This window comes from Nematolebias whitei, chromosome 20 (assembly GCF_014905685.2).
Source record: "Nematolebias whitei isolate Nwh7 chromosome 20, NemWhi1, whole genome shotgun sequence".
Taxonomy (NCBI): domain Eukaryota; kingdom Metazoa; phylum Chordata; class Actinopteri; order Cyprinodontiformes; family Rivulidae; genus Nematolebias; species Nematolebias whitei.
In genome coordinates, this window is record NC_056517.1 from 32,993,563 (window position 1) to 33,008,247 (window position 14,685).

The 14,685-nt window shown below is 41.0% G+C and overlaps 1 protein-coding gene across 1 annotated transcript in view; it reads left to right on the forward strand.

Moving 5' to 3' along the window:
- Positions 1 to 14,685, forward strand: part of LOC119426617 (melanoma receptor tyrosine-protein kinase) — a 531,032-nt gene that overhangs the window by 353,588 nt on the left and 162,759 nt on the right. The gene's annotated exons all lie outside the window — the stretch shown is intronic.

Here is a 14,685-nt window from a genome sequence, read left to right on the forward strand (position 1 = left end):
AACCCAAACAGGACTACAGGTTCAGAGCCAGAACCAGAACCCAAACATGACTACAGATTCTGATTCTGTTTAAAGAACTGAAGAAGTTCTTCGTGGACCCACTGACCTGAGCTCGCTGAGACTCTCCAAGCATCTTCATGATCCTCCTCCTGTCCATTAGTTTATCTGTTCACACCACCTGCAGCCACATACACACACCTTGACACACACACACATTCACACACCTTGACACACGCACACATTCACACACACACACCCCTTCACACACACACACACACTCCGGTCCACAGGAGCTCCCACAGACGGTCCGAGAGCCACAGAGTCCAGGTTCAGACTGAGACACATTCACACTTGGAGGCGGGACCTGCAGTAGACAGCCTCCAGCAGAGAGGAGAGATCCTATTAGTCTGGAAGGACTCCAGAGTCTGAGAACAGCCAATCAGAGTAGGGGGGTGGGACTTCCTGTTTTAGGCATCTGTATTAAAGGAGCAGCTGTTCACATGAGACAAACTGTCCAACAAGCTTAAAGTCTTAGAAAAACAGAAAAACAATAAATGTTATTATCGCTCGCTGCAATTCAGCATTTGACACATCTTTAACGCCGTCATTGTTCATCGTATTATTTTACTCTTAAATAAGACGGCAGCGGGTGATAAGCATGCCCTCAAAACTTTTAAAGGGATAGTTCAGGTCTTTTGGAACAGGTCATGAACAATTAATATTTTACCTGTTGTAGATAGCTCTAAAACTCTCCTGAGTTAGCGGTTAGCTCGTCAGTCTGGTCAAAATCAAACTCTTTCTCCAAACTGATGTTGTGAAGGAGTTGTCTGCAACAGGTAAGATACTAACTGCCAATTACCACAGAGCAATCTGGTTGAAAAGATCTGAACAGTTGCTTTAATGAGGCTTTTCTGGAAAGGTTTTAAACAGCTTTCTGAATGTAGGTGTTTTCTGGATCATTAAAATTGAGGTTTTTTTCTTTAACTTCAGGTTTTCAAACCTCAACTAAAAGAAGTTTCTACATTTGGCAGCACGGTGGATTAGTGGATAGCACTGTTGCCTCACAGTAAGAAGGTCCAGGGTCCAATCCTTGGAGTTGGACTTGGGGTCTTTCTGTGGAGGTTGCATGTTCTCCTCATGGGCTTCCTCCCATAGTCTAAAACCTGTCTGTTAGGCAGGCAGACCCTGAAACGTGATCTCAGCGGGGTCCGCCTGGTCAAACAAAGGTTAATAAATAACATTTGAAGGAGCCGAACGTTTCACAACCAAAGAAGCAGCCGAAGCATGAAGTGACTTTCCTAGCTTTGAGTCAGGATGAGTCACCTCCTCTGAATGAGCTTCAGACACACCCAAACATCCAACATAATCTAAACCCTCCTCAGCTGCCAAACGTCTGCGTCACCAGAGGAACCAGGTCGATCCGTCCCCGGGCCCCGTCTGCAGCTCTGGCCACTTCGTACCCAAAACACCTGACACGAGTGTCTTCAAACCCATCTTGACAGTGAAGTCTCTTAACCCTTCTGCTGCCCTCAAAATGATCCACAGAGCCTCAGTCTCAACCAATTTGACCCTAGGGCAGCAGCAGGCTTTAAAATACCTGGTGGAGCTGGTCCCCAAGCAAGAACACGAGCACCAAGTGGTGCCCGTTTTGTACCCAACTCGTATACAAACCATAAACAAAGCAAGGGTACGAATCGACCAGCACCCCCACTTTAAAACGATAAGTTATTTTATTTTTTATTATAAAAAGTAAAGTTAAATATTTTTAAACACCTGGTTTTGTGAGGCTGAAGAAAATGTGACAAGGCAGGAAACGTTTTCATGTTTTTTTGGTTAATTTCACAAAAACGTTTATTTTTATTTTTGCTTTGGACATTTTTGATAAAAGCAGTTTGATCCCTTCATTTGAAAATCCTGTGTTGCGTTTGATGAAGGATGAACTCCGAAGACGTGTGGTCCTTTTGCATCGCTTGCCACCGTAAGGCGACGGCGGATGACCACGTTTTGTCTGTTAGCAAAATATCTAATGAACCACTGGGCAGATTCTAATCAAACTTTTAGGAAATTTTCTACTATTGAGACGAGATCCAGAGAGTTTTCACAGTTTGACTCCGACATTCCTCAACATGATATGATGTTAGTCTGAAGGCGGCGGGCGATATGCATTCCTTCAAGGAACTCTAGGCCACGTAAGATCACGCTGCTGGGACGTGAAGTTAATATTTATTTCATGAACAACTGCTCTCACTTTGAACTTGTCCTTGTATCCGTTGTGTTGCCTCGGTTCATTTAGACCTTCGCTTGACAGAAACGAGTGAAAATAAAGATAAAATTTGATGTTTATTTTATTTAAAACAAAACATTTCATTTGTTACAATGCGCGCTTCTCTCCGTTCAAACACGTCACAGCTCTGATTCCCGCAGGTTTTGCTGCTCGTTGGTTTTGATTCCTGATGGAAGAATGCAGAAAATGGTCCAGTCTGTGGCAGCCTGGTGCCAGAATCCTCAGGAGAATGTTAAGAGGGTTCAGACCAGTTTTACAGTCTGACCCGGTCAGGATTCTGACTCAGGATTCAGGATTCGGCGTTGATTTTCAGATAAATATCAGCTCTGCTTGAATACATAACTTCTCCATAAACAGAATCGACACCTGAAGAGTCTGGGCCTGAGTGTGAGAGAAACCCGATGGCTGAGCAGCTCCGTGGGAACTCATCGCCAACATTCCAGATGAGACGGTCTCTCTCTCTCATTCACGTGCACACACACGCACGCTTCTTGATTCCCCACAAAGAAAATTCACAGCTTCTTCTTTAGCTGCTTGTCCCAAACTAAACCAACCCAGCTGGATTCAAACCTCGCCTGGTCCTTAACGAGGGCCTCGTTAAGTCAAAGATCCAGTCAGAGATTCTGCAACCTGTGATCTGGTTTCCACAGGTGCAGAGTCAAGATCTGCTAACAGAACGAAAACCCGATGAACCAGATTTACATGCCGTGTCGTCACGCTGCCGTTTCCTTTCGCTCAAATTCAGACACTTCATCTTTTTAAACGGTTAATTTTAGCTTTATTATAATTCATGAAAATCTTTTATAACACCAACAACAACTACAATAATAATAATAACAATAATAATAACAGCAATAATAGCAACAATACTACTACTACTACTACTACTACTACTACTACTACTACTACTACTACTACTACTACTAATAATAATAATAATAATAATAATAATAATTAACAACTTATGACCACCAAACTAAGTCATGGTTTGTTTCAGATCATGCCCTGTGTTCACATAACAAAAAAAAAAAAAAAAGAAAAACAACTTAGTCTGGCATTTGTTTACAATTTGAAATCAAATTTAAACTTGATTAATGTTAAAACGGCCTACTGTCTTACTGAAACAGGAAGTTAACAGCCTGATGGTCTGTGCTACGACAGAAGGCTAGCCTTTCCACTAACGTGCTAAACAAACATGCGATTAACAAAACCCAGTTAACGAGTCAGAACCGACCCACAGCGAGCAGTAGAAACCAAACTAACAGCCAAATGTTGTGAAAGTTCAGTAATAGTTTTGTATAAATGCTACAAACAAGCTACATGTGTTAGTTTCCTGTTAGCATGCTAAAGTTAGCATGTAGCCGCCCAAAATGAGACTGATTCTACAAATTTAAGTCATTTTAATGTTTTTATCCACTCAAAACATGACTTATTTGAGCTGCTTTTTGTTTCCAGCGTTGAATTTTTATTTTTTTTAATATATACACAACATAAAACTTAAATGTTTTTAAAGACAAGAACTGGATTTTGCGCACGTTAGCTCGCTGTGGCGACATCTGAAGAGAGCAGCCAAAAAAAAACAAACAAAAAAACTGGATTTGTGTCAAATAATTCACACCTTCAGCCTAGTATGTTTAATCAAGTGTTGCTGAAGTTTCTAAAAAGTCGTTTTATTTGACGTGAGAATCCAGAAACATCAGTTCAAATAGCCGTCTGTGACAGATGAGACCCAGAAGACGACCCAGACTGTCCCAATGAGACGAAATGTCGTCAGGATGTTCAAAACCTTCAAGCTGGACTGAAACCTGGAGCTGTCCACATGGATGAGGCAAATGTCCTCTGGAGGAAAGTTTGATGGACGAGACAAAGATTAAGGACGTGGGAGGAGTCAAAGAACACGTGTCAGGCATGGTGGTGGTAGCATCATGCTGTGGTACAAAGCGAGGAGGACTACTTCCATTTTCTTCATCTTCATTTCAAACTAAGGGCTGGACGGTTGAAATTGGGACGCATTTGGGTCCAACGGGACCAATGGCTCTTGACTGGACCAGTCGGGTTGACATGAAGCTCCTAGAAGCTCCACCTGGTTTAAAACGACCCACTAAAAGCAGTAAAAGAATAAAACTTCAGGCCCAGAGCTCTGCTGACTGATAGTACCAAAGCCTCAGAACCAGCAGAACACACAGAAAACGTTTCTGGTTCTTGTGAAATTCCTTCATCTGCTCTCATCTTAATCTGAAGCTTTTCAAGGAGTAATTCTAATTATTTTATAAATAAACAGAACTAATATATTTAGAGTACAAACAGAGGAGCTGTGGATGTTTGACATTTGGATCAGAGCAGCTCGTTGTCTTTAACGACCCGTCCCGTCTCATTTATCCACCTCAAATCGTTAAATCTGAAGGAACCAACAGATATTTTATTTAAACTGTTATAAATTAAATCTAACAGCTTTATGGCCGTCCATTCACTCATATTTTTCCCGTTGCTCGATGAGGAAGTTTCTGCTCTCGTCCGAGCTGCAGACTCTAAAAACAATGAAGTGGTTAATGCAACTTCTCCTCAGAGGGGTTATAATAAACGTGTCACGTTTTGAAACACCGGAGTTGTGTTTTCGTCTGGTTCTGCAGGAAGTCGGCGCCGGCGAGACTCAGAGGAAAACTCTGAGTTGAAACCTAAACATTAATTTAAATGGCACCAGATAAAATGAAGTGGAGCCCTTTCTGTTGAAGAGAGGAAATATTCCTTTAAATTAAACAGGAAATAAAACGTGAGTTACACCGCCCCCTAGTGGTCAGCTCTGCCTCCTGCACCAGCGGTTTCAGCTAAACTTCGTGAAATACTGAATATTAGTCAGGGGTTTGACGTTTCCTGTTTGTTTGTGTGAAACCGCAAATAAAGGAAACACTAAATTAGAAAACAGACTTATGCCCTGCTGGGAGCTAAACGTCATGTATAAAGCTATAAAATATAGGATTAAAATTATAATAAAATTTGTTTTTTCTCAAGGTAGGAGGAAGAAAAGGTGCAAAACCTTATCTGAATTTACAGATTTCCCCCAAAGAGCTTCTACTTCTTGACTTGACTGAAATTGATCAGATTAAAAAAATAAATAACGAAAGAAAAGAAGCTGAATCCCGATCAGCTGTCAAAGAAATGTTGTATTTCTCCAAAAACCAAGACAAACTCTTTTTTTTTATTATTATTATTCTTGAAGTAAAACTGAATGATTCAGCGTAAACCGTTCTGTGGGCAGAGCGCTCACTTCTGTTGCATCAATATCCTGTTTCATCAGTTTGGACCAAATCTGAACTCCTAATGTTCTGATCGAACAAACGTTCAGATTTACAGGAAATAATCCAAATTATAGGTCACTCTGTTACAAACTGGAACCGTTTTCCAGCTAATTAAAAATAAAAACTTACAGGGTTTATCAGGTTTAATTCAAATAAAGTTAATTTTAAAGGTCTAAAGTGGCAAAAAAAAAAAAAAATCATGAATCTGGAAAACATTTTATTTTCAGTTTTATATCTTTGAAAGCTGTAAATTAAAGCAGATTATCATTCATACTTTCGTCTTTTTAGAACCATTTTACGTTTGGAAATGGTGAACGTTGAGCCGTTTTGGTCAAATCTTTAAAGTAACGTTCGGTACCTGTTGGAGCGTGTGTTGGGCGTGACTCTCAGCTACTACCACCCCAAACTTCAGCTCAGCATCTGTAAAACCAACAGAGTTGTCACCATTTTTGTTGTTTCCAACCGTCTTAGAGCCGTGGCGGCCATATTGAGTTAAGCTGACTCCAAAAGTTGTCAAGTTCTAGACGAACATCCTGAGAGTTTCGTTCCGATCCGTCCAGTGATTCATGAGGTATTTTGCTAACAGTTTTACTGACAGACGCGTGATCCGCGTGTGTCTCAGTGACGGGCACCCCATCGTCCTGCCCGTTTAACCGGTGGAACCAGGTCACGTCTCGGTATGTCGGAACAACCGTGAAAATAAAGAGGGTGACTGAAAGGACTCCACATGACCCGGACCTGACCTGCCACGCCCCCTCGCCGCGTTGCATGTTCTCAGAAATTATCAATAGGGGAACTTCTGGAGTCAATCTGTCAAGATTAAAACACAAAAACGTCCATGACTCAGTTTGTTCCACAGGCGCCGAGCTGAAGTTTGGTGTGGTAGTAGCTGAGAGTCACCCCCAACACCCGCTCTGAGGGCCAACAGATTACAAACAACTTTATATTGGAGAGCAGTTTGAGCTCGAGGCTCTGGAGCGGTGGATTGGATTTAAACATTTCCTCCAGGAAATGAAGCTCTACATTCAACACTTATAAATGACCTTTAAAGAATTTTTAATTAATTAATTAGTTAATTAAATTAAAACGAGAACGTGCCCTTAGTGCGATGAGGTAATCTGGTTAGCCCGGAGTCACGCTGTCACTTCCTGTGACAAACGAGCGCTTCCTCTTTGTGTTTAATCAACTTTTAGCTGTTTGGACCCAGGTTTGGTTCTTCGGGTCCTGATCCCAACATCATGACCACAGCTGAGAGTTGAATACAGACCAGAAAATCTTTCTTCACCAAGAAGGACCGAAGCAACATGCTGATTATTGATCCATCCTCCATTACGTCTGGAACGAGACGCCCAGAGGCAAACCAGGACGGTCTCAGAACCTCGCCTCATCTGACCGTCCCTCAGCGGTTCCTGTGACGGGTCAGCTGTGTCATCGGTCCATCACAGCGTCGCACAGACACACTTCGACTTTGGTCCAGTTCAGAACCGCCAGCGAACGCAGCACCGACGCTTCTGGACTATGAGAGGGACCCGAAGCGCCTGGTCCGACCCTGATCAGAACCAACACGTCTCAAACAGAAGCTGATCAGTCTGGATTGATTTAAACCACTTTAGTGATGACTTCAACGTTCAACCCGTTAGCAGGATTAGTTAATCCGGATTACTGGATCAGACCTGTGTTAGTTTATCAAGGAGGAGGAGCGTGTGTAAACAGTCTGCCGACTTTAACAAACGTGCTGGAAACCTTTCAGCTCCACGCGCCGTTTATCAGCAGACGTTATTGATTAAAGGCTCGAATAATTCACCGCACACGCACGTGCACGCACACACCCAGAAAGTCAATAATTAGGATCCTCCATGTCCAGCACAACGTGTTCAAACTCAGAGACGCTGCTCTCCGCCTTGCTCCAAGATAAGCGACCGTGCACACGCTGCGTCTGTTAGCAAAATATCTCCTCAAACACGTGTGTTTGACCGATTCAACATGGCCGCCGCAGCTCAGCAACCTCAGTGAGATTTGTGGACGTGGAGCTGAAGTTCTATGTGGCTGCAGCTTCTCTTTGACCCCCCTCGTCTGTTGGGTTGAGGGAGCTCAGTTCTGTCTGAACCCACCCAGAGGTCAAAGGTCAGCGGAATGACCCAGGGACATAAGACCTTCAGAAGGTCCAGGACAGCAAATGAGGGGTTACAGGAGGAGGGTCTAGATCAGGTTTGGACCAGGACAGGAGGAGGTCTCAGACCCCTGGGTCAGGTTCACATCTTCATGCCTGAGCCCAGAACCCCTCGTGGACCAGGAAGAGCCTGGAGCCAGGATCCGACTAAACCGTAAGGAGGGAGGAGAGGGGGAGTGATCTGCCTGGGAGTTCAGTTCATACAAACCGACCCGTTTGGACCTCGGTGTGAGCTGGTCCAGAATGTCTAAAAACAATAAAATAAAGAACTTTAAGATCTGGGTGTCCCTGAGCCAGAACCTGGACTGACATCAAGACTTCTGGACCCATCCTTCCACAGAACTTCCTGTCTGCAGATTCAGGACCCTCAGGGGGATCCCAGGCCAGGTGCTGCCAGCTGCTTGGACCGGTCCGGACCACCAAATGATCAGAACTCAGGGGATCTTGAACGCATCTCTCATTGCTGCACGCGTGCACAGGTGGCCTGCAGCTAGAACCGGGCCACAGGAGGACCGGTGGGTCCAGATGCAGCACAACTTTCTGCAGACACGGAGCTAAGGAACCAGGACTGAGAAACCCAGAGGGCGGGCTGGGTCCAATAGAACCTGCGAGGAGCTGCACACAGGAGGAAGTGGTTCGGTTCGGTTCGGTTGGAGGAGGAAGCAGTACCGACGCGTTAATTATACAGGTCTGACTGGTTCCACACATGCACGCGCACACACGAACCCGCCCCCTCGATTAAACCCAACAGAACCGATCCAGCTTCTGAACCCAAACCACTGCAGCACAGAGGAATTCCTTCACGACAAACAAGTAAACAAACAGACAGATATCAACAAACAAACAGCTGCTGGTTCTGACGCAGCGGGGTCCAATTAACCTCCTAATTACAGCAGAACTCCACCAAACTGCAGTCAACAACACCTCCATAAACAAGTAAACAAATAAACAAACAACTGAATAAGCTCTGACAGGAGGACCGCGGGTCGATCCGAACCGGGTCGATCCGAACCGGGTCGAACCGAGCCGGGTCTCTGAGGAGCCGAACCGAGCCTTACCTCCTGATGTGAAGCAGCTGGATTGCGCGAGAGAGAGCAGAACCACCTGATGGTGTCAGAATGCAGCTCCGAACCGGGAGAAGCAGTTCCTGTTCCTGCACTGTCAAAATAAAAGCCACGAGCTGTCAAACATCGGAGGAAATTCTTGTTTTTTCACGTATTTGTAAATAAAACCCCAGATTAAATTAAAACAAATAATAATTTATTTATCCTCAAAACAAATCAGTTTGTTGTAGCAGGTGTTGATAAGAAATTTGAAAACAGGTGGGATGTTTTATTTTGACGGCTGGATTAACTTCCGGTTACAGCAAAGCTAAATGTTGTTCATTTCTCATAATATTTAGAAAAATTAACAAAGTCCATGCTCAATAATCCAGGTATACAATCCAACATTTTTCAGTCAGGTCATTATTGAGCATGGACTTTGTTGTTTTCAACCAGTTTGACAAGACTGTCAACAAGGAAGAGGGCTGGCAATGGAGGAGGGGGTGTACCAAAGAGACCATCTTATCACAAGCAGAACTGGTTTGTTCCACTTTGGAGTAAGCTGTTGGGGGAAGAATCAGTTTTGTTGTGTGTTTCCTTGACTGATGAAGCCTTCTGGATTGAAGGTGAAACGTTTCAGCACACACAAAAAAAGAAACTGTCCAGATGACCTGACTGACTGAAAAATGTTGGATTTAGAAAAATTGACATTTTTTTTCTTCTAGTTTCACTTCTATTTGATCCAAAGAAACAACTTTGATCTTTTAGATTTTTTTTAACTCCCATAAAAAAAATAAAAAAATTAAACAAAATTAAGTGTTTTTGTTGTTGTTCATTATTTAAAGACATGAAGCTCTATACCCTCTTATGGCTTTAAACATCTGTTAAGACATGTTCTTGTTTTTAGATTTTTACACCGCCCTACAACCTAGCTGTTTTTTGTTGTTGTTGCTACTTTTACTTTTAAATACCAGTTTATTTTCACTTGTTAAAAAAAAATCTCAATTTGTACGAATCCTTATTGTCTTTGTTGTTCACTGTTGTCATGACTCTTTGTTAAATTCAGTTATAGTTTAGTTTAGTTATATCTGATCATAGCCCGCTTATTTTGGAACTTAGTTTTCCAGACAAACATTCTGTGTATTCTTGGCGACTCAATCCTCTTCTTTTGTCAGATAAAGAATTTGTACAATATATTTCTGAACAAATTGATTTTTTCTTAAAAATTAACATTTCACCTGGTATAGCTTTCGGTACAATTTGGGAGAGCTTGAAAGCTTTTTTACGCGGTCACATTATATCCTATTGCTCACACACCAAGAAACAAAAGGTAAAACGTTTAACTGAACTGACAGATCTGATTTCACAACTAGATAAACAGCACTCTACAACTCCATCTCCAGATTTGTATAAACAAAGACTAACTTTGCAAACTGAGTTTAATTTAATTACCACTGAGCAGTCTGAACATGTGATTCTTAAATCTAGAGGAATGTGGTATGAGCATGGGGAGAAAGCGTCTAGGATTTTGGCACATCAGCTCCGTAGATCTGAAGCTGCACGATTAATTCCTGAGATTAAAACCCAATCTGGACAGATCACTGCAGATCCACGGAAAATAAATGAGAGTTTTAAAAGGTTTTACTCTAACCTTTATGAATCAGAATCTTTAAGAATGCCTGGACTGTTTGATAAATTTTTTGAAAAGATGGAAATTCCAACTTTAGATTCTACATTTAGGGATCAATTAGAAGAACAGATCACTGCAGAAGAAATTAAATTGGCAATTAACTCAATGCAGAATGCAAAGTCCCCGGGACCAGATGGCTACCCAGTTGAATTTTTCAAGACCTTTAAAGATAGTTTGTCTCCATTGTTACGAGATATGTTTATTGAGTCATTTAACTGGCAGTGTCTTCCCCCAACGCTTCGTCAAGCTACTATTTCTTTGTTATTGAAGCCAAATAAGGATCCACTTGAATGTTCATCATATCGTCCAATTTCGCTGTTAAATGTGGATTTAAAAATATTATCTAAAATCCTAGCTCTCAGACTAGAACGATGTTTACCTCATATTATTTCCTCTGATCAAACAGGATTTGTAAAGGGAAGGCATGGCTTTTTTAACTTGCGTAGATTTTTTAACATATTACACACGGAGTCAACTACAGCCCCTGAAGTCGCCTTATCACTGGATGCTGAGAAGGCTTTTGACCGGGTGGAGTGGGACTATCTGTTTTACATATTAAATAAATTTGGATTTGGCCCTAAATTCATTTCTTGGGTTCAGGTACTTTACTCCTCGCCTATGGCATGTGTTCGAACAAATTCATTATATTCCTGTTACTTCCCACTCCACCGCGGGACAAGACAGGGGTGTCCTCTGTCCCCTCTTTTATTTGCGTTAGCAATTGAACCGTTGGCAATTAAGTTGCGAGCAGAGAATAATGTTAAGGGTATCTGCAGAGCTGATCAGGAGCACAAGATATCTTTATATGCTGATGACCTCCTGCTATATATCTCCGACCCTTTGTGCTCTCTTCCCCATGCTCTTGCTATATTTAAACAATTCGGCACTATTTCGGGTTACAAATTAAATTTGCATAAAAGTGAATTACTTAGTATAAATTCTAAAGCCAGGAAGATCTCATTTATGAACTTTCCTTTTAAAGTCAAATCAAACTACGTGACTTACCTGGGGGTCAAAGTTACTCGCAAATATAAAGATCTCTTTAAAAAGAACTTTATACCACTTCTTGAAAAGACTAAATTAGATCTTCAAAGGTGGAATAATTTGCCACTATCATTAATAGGCCGTGTCAATTCTATAAAAATGAACATATTGCCCAAGTTCCTTTATTTATTCCAATGCATTCCGTGTTATATCCCAAAGAAATACTTTATGACACTGGATAAACTTATTTCTACTTGTATTTGGAATGGTAAGCCCCCCAGGATACGTAAAGATTTTATGCAGAGACCTCGACCTATGGGTGGATTGGCTTTGCCAAATTTCCAGTCTTATTACTGGGCAGCTAATATACGAAATATGCTATATTGGATTAGTGACTTTTCTACAGAAACCCCTTCTTGGGTTCAAATTGAGTCGTCTAATTGTGGCCAGACTAGCCTACCTGCCTTGATGACCTCCGCTCTCCCTTTAGAAATATCTACCTATAAATGCAATCCTGTGTTATATAACTCCTTGAGGATCTGGGTACAGTGTAGGAAAAGATTTGGGCTACATCTTATGTCAATTAAAACTCCCATCTGCTCAAATCATATGTTCCCAGCTTCTTTGTCTGATTCTGCCTTTAAAATTTGGAAAAAAAATGGATTAAGTAAAGTAAAACACCTCTTCATTGATGGGATATTTGCATCATTTACACAACTCATAGAACAGTTTAATATCCCGCGTACACATTTTTTCCGCTATTTGCAACTGCGGCATTTTGTGAAGAATGGATATCCCTCATTTCCTATATTACCTGAGGAAACGACTCTGGATAAAATCACAGATATAAATGTTCATAAAAGGGGGGTAATTAAAGAGATTTATACTATACTGCTAGATCTACAATCTCCTTCTCTCTCCATTATTAAATCACATTGGGAGAAAGATCTTACAATTACATTAACGGATGAGCTCTGGCAGGCTATTCTCCACAGGGTACACTCCTCTTCTATATGCGCTAGGCACGGGCTCCTTCAGTTCAAAGTCCTGCACCGGTTGCATATCTCTAAAGAAAAGCTAGCTAAGTTTTGTCCAGGGACGGATCCCTTGTGTAACCGATGCAGGTCAGACGTTGGTTCCCTTTTTCACACTTTCTGGGCGTGTTCACATCTTAATACCTATTGGACATCTATATTCAATACACTCTCAGAAATATACAATGTTAAATTTTGCTCTCCTGCTTTAACTGCAATTTTTGGAGTTATACCTCCAAATACTTTACTTTCCAAGAATAATTCAAATACAGTAGCTTTTGCTACGTTGATTGCGAGACGTTTGGTACTTCTGAGGTGGAAACAGGAGGCCCCTCCTACACATGAGCAGTGGCTTGTAGAGCTCATGAGGTTTTTAAATTTAGAAAAGATGAGATGTACATTGGCAGGTTCAACTGCTAAGTTTGTCAAGGCATGGCAGCCTTTCTTACAATACATGGAAACATTTAGGATGATTACCCCATCGTAACTAAATTACTGATACTTTTGGTTAGCTGTAAAGTGAACAGATTTTTGTATTTTCATTTGTATATATATGTATATATATATATATATATATATGTGTATATATATATATTTTTTTTTTTTTTTTTTTCTGTGTGTTTTATTTTGTTTTGTTGTGTGTTTGTTTTATGTAAGGGTTTTATATGTTAAAATGGGCAGCACTGTATAAAACTTAAATGCTGTAAAGAATATGCTGTGACAATTGATAAATAAAGTTTAAAAAAAAAAAAAAAAAAAAAAATCTCAATTTGTACGAATCCTTATTGTCTTTGTTGTTCACTGTTGTCATGACTCTTTGTTAAATTCAGGTCTCGCTTGTAAATGAGTCCCTGAGGGACCCAATAAATAAAGGCTGAATGAATGAATGTTCATTATTTAAGTCATTGACTGTTTTTATCATTTGTGAAAATATAAAATCTTCCTTAAAATCAAAGGCATCGCTTCATTTTCTCCATCTTCTACTGCTCCTATGTGGTCAGGTCCAGGACCCAAACCCACATCTCCCTCTCCCCAGAGACTCTCCAGCTCCTCCTTGGGGACCCCAAGGTGTTTGGACTTGGGGTCTGGAACAAGTCCACCTGAAATATGACCTCAGACTCAGAGGAGCTCTTTCTTCCTGGCCTGAGCCTTGAGATCCATGAAGGCCACAAGCAGGATCTGAGACAAAGGACAGCAATGCATGGAGCCCTGCAGGAGTCTGATGATGTGGACACAGCTCCTGCTTACATTTCTGTAATCCTTAATCTTGATTTTTTTTTAAATAACTTGTTTTTTTAATATAAAAAATAGTGAAACTGTCTCTCCTCCAGCTTATCTTTGAAAAGTTTCTCTCACCTTTCACTTCACTGTTTTAGACATTTTGTCTCCGGTGATGGAGGAGATAAGTGTTTGTGTGTGTGTGTGTGTGTGTGTGTGTGTGTGTGTGTGTGTACCGGCTGATGTTAAATCAGATGAACATTCCCGTCATGCTGGATGTGTCTAAACGCTGCAGGTCCTGCTGGCAGGAATAAAACCTCTCCTGCATGAGTTCAGGGAGGTGTCCACCTGTCTTCAGGTGTTAAATTTCCTCCGACTGCTTCTGGCAAAGACGAGGGTTCTGTTAAAAAAAAAAAAGTTTTCACAGAGGATTTGAGTTTTTTATTCTGCAGAAAAACAGATGATATACTCTTACAAAATAATTTAAAAACAATTATGTGCTTTGGTTCTTTAAATATTATTAAATTTGGGGTTTAAATCCACTTTTAATGCACATTTAGGAGCTTTTGTTTAAATGAAATTAAGTTTAATAAGGATATGGATCATGGCTGAGATCAGAGATGTGTCAGTGGTTTAATAACGGGTATTATTATGGGATGTTTCAGGTTTCACTATTGATTGGTTTAATAATTTGAAGCTCTCGACCTTGACCTCTCTAAGTGGCTTTAAGAATCTGTTGGACTCCTGGCAGGGACCGATGCAGACATGTTCCTGTTTTTAGTTTTCTACATTTGCCTGTTTTTTAGCTGTTTTTTGTTACTTTTTTAAGCCATCCTATTTGTTAAAAAATAAATAAATAAAATTGTATGATTTTTTTTTATAACTGTTTATTGTTGTTGCTGTTGTCCATTGTTGTCATCATTCTTTGTTGAAATCAGGTCTCTCTTGTAAATGAGTCCTCGAGGC